Source organism: Onthophagus taurus, chromosome 2 (assembly GCF_036711975.1).
Source record: "Onthophagus taurus isolate NC chromosome 2, IU_Otau_3.0, whole genome shotgun sequence".
NCBI classification, from domain to species: Eukaryota; Metazoa; Arthropoda; class Insecta; order Coleoptera; family Scarabaeidae; genus Onthophagus; species Onthophagus taurus.
The window spans coordinates 16,429,068-16,443,860 of record NC_091967.1 but is presented as its reverse complement, the minus strand read 5'-3'; the positions used below and the strand labels follow the sequence as shown (position 1 = coordinate 16,443,860).

Below are 14,793 nucleotides of genomic sequence, written 5' to 3'. Positions count from 1 at the left end.
AATAACTAAAAATTTTCATTAGATACATATTTGGCCGTATAAAATATACTAATGTATTTAATGTTTATCGAACAAATATAATATCCATCAAAGAAAATAAATAAATATTATTGAACGATGTTGAAAATAATTGGAAATTCACAGGTTACAATAAACACATAAAAAGCGAAACAAAACATTTAAACATCCACTCGTAACGCAATTAATGTAAATTATTGGTGGAATTATTTAGCAGTTAATTCGAAACCGACTAAAAATATATTATCATCGCTTCAAAGTTAGAATTACTTCAAACGATTTTAAATCATTTAGTTACTCGTGATTGCAGCTTTTTTTTTAATTACCTGTTATAAATGTTTGATTAAAATTTATAATTGATTTTAAAGTTCCAAAAACAATTCCAATTTTCAACATAAATTAAATCCTGATTTATGTAAAATGTATCTACAAGTTAAATAACAAATTAACAAGCATATACAGATTATATAATAACAATTTATAGTGGAATAACAATTAAAACTAGAACTAACACTAGACCTAGAATTAGGTCTAGTGTTAGTTCTAGTTTTAGTTCAATGATAAATATACGACAATCTAGTGCTAAATAACAACTAAAGCAAGAACTAACACTAGAACTGGAACGAAAGACATTCGGGTTTAGCCGTCTTTAAGGGATGTACGGCTAAATCCGAATTTTTCTTGTTCGAAGTCTAGTATAGTATAGTATATTATATCGTATATATTATAGTGTTATATCGTTAGTCCATTGTAATGAGGTCCATTATATCGAGGTTTTACTATAATATATTCTGTTATTATAAATAATAAAATGAAAATTCCTAGTTTTACTAGTTATCTATGAGCGTAGCCCGGAATCTACGGCGCTTTTGCATCGGGGGAACTACGCGCAAGCGTACTGAACAGCTCGACCTGTCATGGAACCCGTTTGACAGTACGTTGTGTTTGTGTACGAAAAATTACGCGATTTCGTCCAAGTTTTACCATCGGAATGTGGGTAAAAACATAACGTGAGTGCGCGTAAGTGTCCGACCCGTCGTCTGCCGCCGATTTTCATTGAAAACATCTGCCGGCAGTCCTTGAAAACCTGAAACAATCGACCACAACCCGACCAGAGAGTTTCACCTGCGCTCACCCAAATATAAAGGTAGGTTATCTCCCAGCTGTGGCGGGTTACATTACGATCATGACATGAATTAAAATTGTCTTTTTTTCGACCGGTTTCAATCGGAATCGATTACCATTAGTTTTTCCTATGAGGTGTTATCGCAAAAATGCGATTACGACGTCGAGATAATATTTTAACTATGACGAAAATAGTTATGTTATCGATTGTTTTTCCTGTTTGTGTTTTGTTTATTTTTGGCTTGGGGCAGTCAAAAGATATGCTACAATTACGAATGTATCCTGCTTTTTTGTTGTTTCTTTATTCAGATTTTTTTTGGACGCAGGTAGTTTTTATGTTGATGATTAAACTCATCTGAATGTGAAATAAATTTTTAATGAAAATGAAAACTAGAACATTTTGTAGTGTGAAAAATAGGTCAATATAAAAAGGAATTTTTTATTTTGTATGGATTCCATATAGTTGAGATATACAGATGTCACAAGAAATTTAGACATTCTCTAAGCAGGTTCCACAGTGCTTAGAGAACAACACAAAAATGCTAAATTGTATTTTTTAACTACTTTGAATGGTCTTTCAAATCTAGGGGACAATGCGCCTCTCATACCTTCTAATTTAAGGAATACAAAGTTGGATTTAAACAAATCTCTGTGAATGAAAGGTTTTGTTGATGAATGACATGAAGTTGGGCACGGCTTTAATTTTGAAAATGTTTCACGTAAGTTAATAAGTAAAGGATAAAATTTTGGGATTTGATAAAAAATTCTCCTAGTAAACGTAGCGGTTGACCATATATTAGTTTGGTGGAAGAGCATCCATGATCTTCTTTGATAGTAGACCAAAGTCCAAGAAGGCTGCAATAGACGTTTTGAGGGTTTTATGGAACCTCTCTAAAATGCCATTGCTCTGGGGATGAAAAGAAGAAGTATGGATCTGTTTTGATCCTACTAGTTTATTAAATTAAGAAAAAAAGTTGAGACTTCAATTGTCTGCCTCTATCGTGTGTGATAGTGTGTGGAATGCCGAATCTGGAAAAATAGTGATGTAAAAAGCTTCTGGCCAAATTGTAAAGCGTTCTAAGATCGTCAGAATGTAAGAGTAACCCATTGAAGATAGAAGAGGACCTATAAGATCTATGTGAATGTGTTCAAATCTACCTTTCGAAACAGTAAATTTTTAAAGCGGTGATCTTGTGTGTTTGTGCATTTTTGATGTTTGACAACGAAGGCAAGATTTTGTCCAAAGATATATGTCCTTGTTCATTCGCGTCCAAAAATACTGTGTTTTGAGTGAATGTTGAGTCGCACGAATTCCTGGATGAGAAATGTTGTGAAATTTATCGAAGATAGTATGACGGAATTTTTCAGGGATGTAAATTCTAGGAGTAGAAGAAGAAGTTTCACACCAAATTTTCAATTTAGAAAATGAAGTTTCTTCTTGTGAAAGGATAACTTTGTTGACTCTCAAAGATTGCTTTTGTAAAAGCTTTTTTAATTGTAAGTCATCTTCTTGTGCAGCGCATGAAAGACTGTCTGCTACTATATTAGAAGATCCTTTTATGAATCTGATAACGGATGTATATTGAATAATATAATGTAAGTCTGATGTAGAATGTATAGAGAATAATGGTTTGTGGTCAGAGTAAATTGTGAATTAGTGTCCATACAAGAAGTGTTTAAAAAATTTTATTGCTGAATATATTGATAAAAGTTCTCTGTCAAACGTAGAATAATTTACTTGGGATGACGAAAGTTTTTTAGAAAAGAATGCAAGAGGTTATATTATCTATGGTTTGGGAAAGTACTCCACCAATGGCTGTAGATTAACCACATTAGTGGTTAATGATAATTTCGATGAAGGACTACCTTTAAGAGCTGCCATAATTTTACAATCTACAATATGATGGACTACGAATATGTTACGTTTGCCGCTTGTATTGAAACGCAATACTGGTTAATGGAGTACTTACTTCACCTACATCATATACATCTATATCAAAAACATATATATATATATATATAAAATATCAAATACATATTTCATAAAACTATTTGAAAGCAATCCATTTCCAACTGGAGGTGTGCTCTGTGCACAGTTACAGTTATGGTTTTAATCCGTAACAATTATATACGATAATTTGACTATTTGATATGGTTAAGGTAAATTAAACCAAGAAATGTTTCAAGTTTATTCACACGGCTACCAGGCAAGTTATTGTAGGAGTTTTTGTAATCCTCTGCAACTTCTGAGAAAGATTTGATGAAATTGAGAAAATCCATATTAAAACTAAATCAGTGAAAATGAAGATGTTAACAAAAACGAAGAAAAGCGTGCTGCATCAATAAAGGTATCCCAAAGATTGACTAATACTATGATTATCAGTCTTTGGAGTTACTGTAGCAGCATAATACAAGTTTGTATATACAGCTGCATCAGTAAAAATATGGCATATTCCAGAAAGATTTCTTGCGTAATAATGTGAGTGATTAATTTTCATGGAATGTGGGATATGGTAGCTCGTCGGAACAAAATTTATAAATTTATAATATGCCCTTAGATAACTCGAAAGAAAAAAAGAAATTTTATTTTGTGTGTAATAAATATATTTGTTAATTATATGGTATTCAATTTATAAATATTAAAATTGTTTATAATAATATAATACTGTCGATAGACTTTGAAAAATCGTTTTTTATGATAGCGTAGATTTGAATATTTAATAAAATACTATCTGGAATATTACAGGTTACGTAACAGCGACCTTCTTTTCATTGATTTATTAAAAAGCTTTTCTATTTAAAATGAGGCAGAAATTCTTTTTATTTTTCCTCTATTGTATCTATACAATATCAATGATAAAAATAAATAAGAGTTAAAAAAAGGTTTTTCTTTATGTTGTTTATTAAAGACGATATTCAATTAAGAAAAATTAAATTTTATACAATTCCAGTTACGTGCAACGATTTAACAAGAACATAATAGTTTCTATACAAGTTGGCATCCGATAAGTATTGCAACAAGTTTGTGTGACACAAGTTTAAAATAGCAAAAAGATTCCAATAAAACATTTACAAAATAAATGCTTAAAGTTGTAACCTTGCGTAAACATACGACGCATAAAAAATTACTTCCTATTTTAAAACATACTAAAAACATACTTTATTCATCGATAATAAATACTTTACTGAATTTATTTCTTTATTTATTGTTTTAGCTTCAATAAGGTGATGTTGTATTTACGTTCAGTACGTGTTAATTTCTTAGAAAATGTTCACAGTTTTACCGAGAAACGTTATATTTAATTCTTGTAACGAATACATTTACGGTCATCAGTTCTATTTTGATTTGATTACAACCCAGACTCGTTATGCAAATCTCCGCGAGGTGATTAATTCAATGATTGCGTCATTTCTGTGCGAGTTTAGTAGAACATTGAAAATCGAAAATTTGGATTTATTTGTTTGTTAAACGTTAAATACCAAGTCAATGAGGCGATTTGAATTTATTTAGAAATAAGTACAAAAAGAGTACATTTCAAGGAGTTTTCGTTCACGTCCTTTTATGTTTATTACCATCTATATTTACACTTTGCGTGTTAGTTAAACATAATTTGCTTTCATAAACGCGATTTTGGTAAAGGTATAATATGGTATTTTGCACGTAGTTCTATGTAGGTTAGAGACTACATTTTATGTTTTCTTGATCAATATTTTGAATAATATAACAAAATCCATTTATAAACGTTAAGGGTCTTGAACTTGGTGAATCTACACACGTTCTTAGACACCGTAAGAGGATACTTATTGTCGCAAAGTAGAAAATAGGATGGTATTTATAACGAGGAGGCTTCCAGTCTGGCCGTGCTTTTAGCCGGGTCGATAGTTTAAATGCTCCTCGTCGTCGCTTTATATACAAATTTACTGATGCCGCGCCGCTTTTATACCTCATTACGATAGGCACGTAACAAATAAAACCAAGACTCCGCGTAGAAATGGAAATCGTTCATTTTTGCAAATCGCCTCGAAAAGCGTCCCCGGAACAATGGAATATGTAATTAAGGGCCGTAATTAGAGCGCTTTTTTTTTCTCTGAAAAAAATGCTTTGTCAGTACGGCAACGACGCGCTCTTTGTGGCGCACGACTTCTTTTTTAACTTTTTGGCTTTTAAATTTCGCCACTTGCTTTGTGAATGCAAATCAGTTACCGTGTATCGACGGCAAAGACTCCTGCTTTTCGCACTATCGAGAGATTCTCAGGTGCTACATGGTGGTTGAGATGACTATGGAAAATTGATGATTAATTACACTTTAGTACTAAAATTGGTTGTATGAGCTTAATAGAAAAATAAATAAATTAGTAAAAAAAATAATTTTTTTGTTTCCTTTTCTAACCTAACGGCATTTAGGTACTTCTCTTTTAATCGCAACTAATTTTATGACTTCCTTTTTTAATTTAGAACTCCATTATACTACCAAATTGCTTTCTGGCATTCAGATAACCTCATATAAGTATTAAAATCACATTTTTGATTACGTATTTCATTTTCAACTTAAATCTTACCAAATTCGTAAGTTTACTGAATAGCAAAAGAAGTAAAACAAATCTGTGAATAACAAGCTAAAGTGATCATAAAGAGGACACATTTCAACAGAGTGCCTATTTGGAGCTCTTACTTAAGACTAACTCCGACCCATATCGCACACTCTCAGTGATTTACCGCATCCTCCTATGTCCAACCACGACCGGGGATATTTCGGCAAGGTAATCTAAGGTCCTCCGTTTGATACCTATCGTTCCCGAAATCTCGTAGGTTTCGATCGAGCTCTAAATCTGCCAATGTAATAAGTTTAGGCACTCCTTAATAAATCATATCACATAGCTAGCCCATGCTAAGGAAGGGATAGGTCGAAGCGCCGAGTTGTAGAAGCGTGCATCTCAGCTTATTGATGAGTTACGGCCGCTCTACCTCTCAAGAGTTCTCAAAGCATGTTCTTGTTCTTCGACCTACGCAGCACTTCAACCACGAATAGTTTCCTATCCGTCCAATGCTGCGCTGGGATTTCCCTCGTCGTACCTCATTACGTATTATTTTATCTCGGATCGATAACCATAATAAATGCCGTGCAATTTCGGATATTAGTACACACACTACTTCAGAGAATTGATTTCTTGATGGAAGCAAAATTTAGTAAAGCAACAGTCTTCTTAATGCAAGTTCTTAAATTCAAAAGAATTGTCTCTTCTTTATGTCTTTACTGTGAGATTAAATGTTTATAAATACATCAGAGATAAAAAATTTTACTTTGATAGATCAACAGAGCAGATACAAGCTTATGATCGGTGATAAAATCATAGACCAGGAAATGAAATTTAAATACTTGGGCGTCGAGATATCTGGATACGGAAATTAAGCTGCAAAAGCGTCAAGAGTAATCTAAATGACACAACAACCAAATAAACATATTCGAAGTAAAGCCAAAGCCTGGATCTACAAGACTGCAATTAGACCTATTCTAACTTATGCAGTTAAAATCCGATCCTAGACATTCAAAGCAGAAAGAATAATAGAGACTGCAGAAATAAAAATAGTAAGAGCCGCTCCTTACAGTGCGTAGAAGTTTTGGGAAAACAGATGGGTAGAGAAAGAAGTGAGAACATCAGATAAATATGCAGTACAGATACATTAATGACTGAAATGGAATGAATACATGAATTAACGACTAAATAGGGCCAAAAATAAGAAGAAAGCAGGAAATTATGCCTAAATACAGAATGAGGAAGAACTTTGGAACAATAGGTCAGACACGATGAAGAACATAGTCAAGCAAGAACTTACTTGGACTCCTGAGAAGATATGCTTGGAGTCACAACATTTCTGTTGTGACATTAACAAAATTTACATATACATTTTCAAAACTTTAGGTTTAACTAATATTATCTCACTTTGGGAAGCATATATTTCCGTTGGAATAATATAGATTATTATTATTATTATTATCAAGGTTATATGGATTTCAAAAACCTCATGTAAATTATGAAAGACCGAGAGAAGGTTTAGTTTTGTATGGTTTCTTTACAGTTCATAGCATGGATTAACGTTCCTTTGTGTATTTCTTTTATAATGGCTTTCTCACTTTTTTAATGTCTAATATATTTTTATAAAAATTGGTAAATAAATAACCATCGTGCATCTAGCTAAGCTGAAGAAAATAAGGGCTTAATGCAGATGTGCATATTTTATTTGTAATCGTGTGAAATACATTCAAATTCATTTTACCAGGGTTGGTGACATTAACCTGGTGCCATTGACAAACAAGTCCCTGGTTGCCGGTTGCATTAACGTGGCAAGCCATTTGATATACAGGTGATACAGTCTTTTATTATCACAAATAAGTGATAAAATATATTTTATTTATTTCAATGAAAAAATAGAACGATAAATTTATTAACAAAGGATATTTCAACATCGATGATATCATTCTTTTCAACTCTTTCGTTGGGTTTGATATAAATATTTTATGTGGTTCTAATCGTACCTACATTTGAAATTGTGGGTTCGTGTGCCATATGACAACTGTTGCGTATTGTATCGATCCTGTCTACTTTATTAAACCAACTTTTTTCACATCCCTACCTTTGGGAGCCTTCAGAATGTATAATGCAGAAGGCTTCACGAATATATCGGATTTCCTTTTTTATCCCCTTGTATCGCTTTGAGTTTCAAAAGCGGTTTGTTAGATCTTTATTTACAATTCCTTTCTTGTCGTTCCTTTTTCTTGCACAAGTAGGTTTTGTTAGCTTTTCTTTACGATAACGCAACGCAAAATATTTTGAATTATTTGAAAAGATTTCTTTGAAATCAACATATTTTTTGTGGACTTTTATCATTAATCCATCTACTCTTTAGGCGTTAATCCGTATGGTTTTCCGACTAAGGCCATCTACGAAAACAAAAAGAGAGAGTGGTGCTGTGCTCTAAAGCTTGGGATTATTTTTCGCCGTGGGCAATAAATATCCCGATTCGCGAGAACAAATCTACCGGATTTCCGCGCCTCTCGCTCGGGGGCTTTTTTTTCAGGGCGCGACGTTGGCTCGCCTCCCCGCTACTCAGGCGCAGATAAATTACTCCAAATCGCCACTAGGCAGCGCACGAAACAAGCGCAAAACCGAAGCGGGTGCTAAAAAAGCCGGACAAAAATTGCTTAAATAATTTATTAAGCGATTTGGGCTAGCAAAACGGGTCCAGTTTAAAACAGGTATGTGGGACCCGCAGCCAGCATCATCCGGAATGTTTACAGAGTGAGCGCGTAGGGATAAATCAACTTTTCGCCCTTCGTCGAGTAGGTACGTGGATATAGTTTTTTTGTGTGGAAATTTATCTGTTTTAATAAAGCTCACCCGGACGGCGCCCCTCGGAAACCACCTCTCTTTTTGCAATAATGGCACGCACGCTGCTGTTCAAACTATGGCTATTATCAGCGCCTTTTTGCTTTGTTGTATTTGGGCTGGTCGTATATCGAAGTGTTAGGGATTTGTATGTATATTTTAGGGGATGATAAAGGATTATTATTTCTCTTCATCATCAATCTAATCTTTGAGTTTATGTTTGAAAATGTTGTTTGAGTTTATGTTATAGGTCAAATATATACTGTAAACGTCACAGACGAGAAGTTTCAGTTGGTCCATTTCTAGTTGCAATCGAGGGTCATTTATCAGAGACGACGATCAAGACAAAATAAATTCGTATGCCATAATTTATGTCCTTCAATATCGCCAAGCGAGCGCCGTTGTTGCTTCTGACAATGACTGACAGTACAATTACACACCTATCAAGTTAATTAATTAATCATCAGTACCAGGCTATAACTCTCCCCCTACTCTTGAATGGGAAACGTTCTGCGGTAAGAATTCCGTCGATCCATTAAATTTGATTAACCCTCCTTCGCTATACGGGAGAGAGGAATTTGTAGTTACGACTCGACTCGTCGATGAATTGTTTTCTAGAGAGCTGCAAATCCAACCTCGTTGAATAGCATTAATTGTTGATATTCAACATATGATTGAATTGCTTTTGTGGAATTTAGAGACTTTATTATGCTATCAACGAACGCTTCAGTGGGAATATATAACAGAATTTCCAATAATAAACTCCTATTTATTGATTATTATTGTCTAGCAATAATCCTCACTTAATACATTGATTTTAATTAGTATTTTTATACATATAAAATGTCTTTAATTTTTAAACACAATCCTTTATATAAGAATGTTTGTTGATTTATATTTTCAGAAAACAAAGGCGTTAATGCAAAGTAAACATCCAAATATAAAGTGAATAATCAATAATAGTTATATGCATCAAGAAAAGTACTCGTATAAAGTTGGCGTGTAAACGTACCAAAAATGGGGTCGTAATCTTGTCGGTTTGACCCAAATCCAGGAATTATTTCTCTTGGATTTGAAAGGATTTGTAATATTAAATCGGTGCATTAGTTTTTATTTGTATAAAATAAAACTTCATTATTTTTCTCAACGCATATCTCAAAGTATATCTTTACAATCGTACTAGATTCTTGATAATTGTTATGTTCACGAAAGGATTGACTTCGAATTTGTTTAAACAAAAATTGCAAATACTTAAAAAATCAAAATCATAACATGGAATAATTGGCTAATGTAATTACCTGCTGCATGCAACTCTTCAACGTTTATTGTTCTAAGATTATGTAAAAAATCTAGCTGATCGTTGATATTCTTGTAGACTACAAATCTTTCATACGACTTTCATTTTCAGCAATTGATGTAAAGCATTCAGGATATTTTTGTAGCTGCTTATAAAGCGTTTATTGCATCTGCACAAGCAGACCATGTATGTTCTGAAAGACATTAGTAATAACCTGTTCATTTGGCTTTAACAATTCTTTCATTAAACATTTTCTGAATAAATTGGTTGCTTCCATATTAAACTGATGTGAGCTGCGTGTAATTTACGCATTATCTATGTTTCTTGATTGGTATAAATTTCAGGAATTTTTCAAATATGTTATCTGCTACATGAAGAGTTTTGGTTATTGATCTACATGTGATAGGTCTGGAGTAGAGTCTACATATTGAGTAATATTTTGACACCATTATTTTATGTGTGTTTACATGCAGTAATTTTTTCTCTAGCAGTATTATAAATTCATTGCATAGATTTGGAGGTAGGTATGATACATAAATGTTCGCTGGATTACCGAATCTTTTAAAATGTTGTGCTATGAAAAAGTCGAACTCGCTTATTAATTCATTTGTTGATTTTCACCATGAAACGCAAGTAAACGGGAAGCTAAAATCTTTATCATAGGCTAAATCCTTTTTAGTACTTCCTTCCAGTAATTTGCTTCAGACTTTGTTTTCAGATTCTTCAGATTTCTATATCTCATTGTATAAGTTATTATACACTTTTTGTGATCAGAGCTATTTTTGTGAGCAAAAATATACTCTTGAATGTGTTTCCAATCAGTGTGATTTAAATTTTCAGCGATTTCTTTGCTGGAGAGTATACTAATTACGTTCTTCTTCGTTTCGCTTTTCTACAGAGAAAGTATAAACACCAATTTCATAGAGTGTTATGTCAGCATGATCTTCTCCATTTCTTCAGTGCTTCGGTCCGGTAAATTTTAAAGAGTGTTGGGGACAAGCAGCAGTCTTGTCTGACTATTCTTTCAGTTTACTATGATTTATTATTTATTTTACATTTTTTGTTTGATTTCGGTCCATACTACCGAATTGGGGCCCTTATAGAAATAGGTGTCGAGCCCCTGCTTAAAGACGCTACTCCGTGTAGTGCAATAAACAACAAATTTTATTATACACTAACATTGATAAAATTCTAGAAATTACATGAAACAAATTTTCATTCTTGAATAGGGATTAGATTCTGTTAAATTTCCTATAACTTGGTATCGTTTATTTTAAGGTGCTTAGGTTTGGGTATTATTTCACTATCATAAGCTCCCATATTCTAATTTGGTTATTAGATTCAAATATATACATATACGTATTCGTAGTTTCTGAAGTTATTTCTTTTAAGTGGATTGCGTTTAGGCAATCGTTTAGGAAGGTGTTATTGTATATAATTATAAAACTTTTTACGCCGTCCAAGTTAAAATAGTCCCCCTCGCGTTCTTAAAATGCAAGTTGCAATAACAAGTTCTCACAGCTTTTATCAAAAAGCGGCGTGATTGCATGTTAATCGGTTATTTCGTACAATCCCCCATTTTGAGAAGCTAACAACGAAAATCCGGAGAGACCGGTGTAGAATGAGGAACGGAGAAACAAAGAAAAATTCAGTAATTCCCCCCATCAGCAATCTATGCGTGGGTCAATTGCGATTTTTCCTCCACTTTACGTGCCGATAAGTGGCGGTTGCAACCCTTTTTTCAGACGTTTTGTCCTTGGAAACTGTTGCCACACACGTGCTCCTGCCAATTGCTTCATTCTGTAATCTGATTTAAAGATTAGAACATGGCACGTCACAGTATTATTTAGAGTCGTGGTGGTGTGTTGTAGGTTGAAAATGTGCGGTTGTGGCTATACCTTAGTGCAAGTTAATTCTAGGAATATGTACGTGAAAATGCATGTTATTTAATGCAATTTAACTCGTGATCAACGGTAAGTTATCAATGAAAAAATCTTAGTAATTTATTTTTATATGGATTGGTTCTGGTATCTATAAAGGAAAAATTTTAAATTGATTCTAAATAACTATGATTTATAAGGGTTATATTAGAATATAAATTAGTATCTGTTTAACCACCGTTAAGGAAGTGATGTATTTTTCGTGCAATGTATCCCTTAGTCCCCGCGCAATTAACATGATTTAGCTGTTATTAAACTATTCGAAGTTAGCGTCATAACTCAACAGTTCAAGTACAGCACACAAAATATACGATCGTAATGGAGCACTACTTTAAATAAATGTACAGTTATCATAGTTACCGCCCGTTAATCACCACCGGTGACAAATGAATCCCAACGTAACGTACTCATTCCCGGATTTCATTATAAATCTTCTGTTCGGACGATTTCAGCAGGAACTAGTAAATCAAACGGCACCGCCATCGCGCCCCGCGCAAACTTTGATCCTGTACCTATTATAATTAATAGTACACGATAATGGATCGACTGGCGCCATCTATCGGGCGTCGTTGTCGAGCCCTGTGAAGCCGGAAACGCCGTCGGTCTCGCGTAATTGCCTTTACAAATTACGCCCGGAGTTGGGACGCAACGCCCGTCCCGGCTGAAAAAACTATAAAAAAGTATTAATTTGATTTTAAATTGCCGAAATTTACAACTGTAAATAAAAAATTGCCCGCGTTACCGTTGATTTAGTTTTTAGATGGCCGACGGGCGCCATTTATAAAAACACATTTTATTCGACGGCGCGCGCCCTGCAAAAACGACGCTATATATATTGCCCTGGCGAGCGTTAAAAACAGCGCGTAATTTCGCTTGAAATAGAGACAGAGATGGACGATTGTGATGTTTGTATCACCGTTGCAAACTGTTTGTAGAATAATACATTGAATAATTTAGCAGAAATAAAACCACCATTAACTCGTTTATCTTTCTAAAATGAACGTTATAAGAAGTCCAAGAATATCTATCCACACCGTTGCGTACTTTATTAGTTAGCTCTACTTTTAATTTAATGCATAATAACAACAATGTAACGCTAAATAACAACTAAAACAAGAATTAACACTAGCATTGGAACTAACACTACACCTAGAACTAGAAAGTTCAGGTTTAGCCATACGTCTCTTAAGACGGTTAAACCTGAGATAAGAGAAGATTAAAAATCTGCAACATTTGCTGTTCCTATTAAAAACAACAATGGGAAGAATGGTTAAGATTTTTAGTCCTAACCCAGGAATGAAATTATCGAGAAATGATCAAAGAATAGAAAATATCACACTAATTATTCCTAAAGAAGTAGCTGATGGAACTAACCACAGAATACAACCTCTCGCAGGAGAAATCCTAAAGCATCTGCTTAGAAAAGGTATAGTCATGTAGACCTACCTCTTCAATGCAGCCTTTAGATTAAAATATATATCTACTGGCATTCTGAAAAGTTGGAAAAGTTATCATGGTACCAAAGCTACGAAAACAAGTTAACGATGTTAAATCTTACAGGAATTTCACTTTTACCAATAGTCTGAACACTCTTTAAGAAACTACTGCTCAAAGACTGACGCCAATAATAGAAACTAATAATAGTCATAATCCAATCCAAAATTATTAACTTGTATTCAGGCGAAAGCATTGAACATAGAAGAATCCAGACATAGAATAACCGATACCGGGTTACATTAAGAAGAGAAGAAAAGAAATTTCGTTTGGCATTCTTATTAGATGTCGCATAAGCCTTTAACAAAGCTGGGCATAAAGACTTAATATAAAGCAATACGTGGAGGCATTAACATCGTACATCTCGGACAGTCTTCAGAGTACTGGGCCTATATACCCAGAGTATCTATGTACTAGTGACAAACCAGAGTTAGAGAGAACTACAATGGCTATGATTGGAGATGAGATAGCACTACTTGCAGTAGAGAAAGATCAGGAGTTGTCCATTGAGAAACTACAAAAAGCTTGTAATGCAATACTCGACTGGGGCAAAAAATAGACACTAGACTTAGAATTTCCATTAACTCGTTTATGTTTCTAAAATGAATGTTATAAGAAGTCATCAGCAATATATTTCACATAGTATATGTCATCTATTAACTTTGAATAATAAAATGTAAAAGTCGTGACTTGTCATAAAATTGTTTTTGAGTATTCGAAGTGTTACCACTGACCAACCGAATAAAACGACCAAATGATTAATAGTGTAGTTCAAGACAAACAAACTGCCCCGAGTAGCCGGTCGTTTGGCGTAATAAAACTTGACATTAGCTCTTGGTTTTACTTTGTTTTTTTTTCAGCAATTCAACCGAGCACCAGCACGTACTGAAAGAAATAAGCTAAGGAATTATTATTCATAGTCGTCCCTCTCATAAAAATGGCGCTCTCTTATGCTTATGGACGTTGAAGTGGTGTAGCTGTCGGCGGCAGTGGATGGTGGATTAATGCGGAAATTCATTACGTTTTTGATGCGAAATTACCGGTTTAAAGTTTTCGCAGCCATTACCATATAAATGGGCAATAACATATAGAATAATTTCCGGGGAGAAGTATGACTCCCAAAGTTCCAGACATTCTTCACATTGCACCCAAACCACACCGTCTGTAATATGGCATGTTCCTCAACGATTCGAACAAGTGAATTGAGAATTGAATTGCTTTACCCCATGAAATGCCATTGTACATACAAAAACCAAAACTGAATTTATTCAAATATTTAAATTATTTAACATGACTTATAAATAAAACAAGATACAGTAAAATCTCGATATAACAGATTAATACGACGAAGGGAGCGATATGAAAAATTTTTAATTTGCACTATAATTTTAGTCAATACAAATTCGAACAGATATCCATTCCGTTACGTTCTTTATTAGTTAGTTCTACTTTTTATGAATGTTTGTCCGTTATATCCGAAGTCCGTTCTAACAAGGCCCATTATGTCGAGATTTTACTGGATATTGTTAACAT

At 33.8% G+C, this 14,793-nt stretch overlaps 1 protein-coding gene and 1 long non-coding RNA gene across 8 annotated transcripts in view; one reads left to right on the top strand and one right to left on the bottom strand.

The window, feature by feature from the left end:
- LOC139429029 (uncharacterized) overlaps window positions 1–14,793 on the bottom strand; it is a 104,646-nt gene that overhangs the window by 16,595 nt on the left and 73,258 nt on the right. The gene's annotated exons all lie outside the window — the stretch shown is intronic.
- LOC111419022 (Calmodulin-binding transcription activator) overlaps window positions 911–14,793 on the top strand; it is a 211,668-nt gene continuing 197,785 nt past the window's right edge. For all 7 annotated transcript variants that reach the window (XM_023051785.2, XM_023051810.2, XM_023051831.2 and 4 more), the window contains exon 1: window positions 911–1,165. The gene's annotated coding sequence lies outside the window, so the exon portion shown is untranslated. The remainder of the gene's footprint in view (window positions 1,166–14,793) is intronic.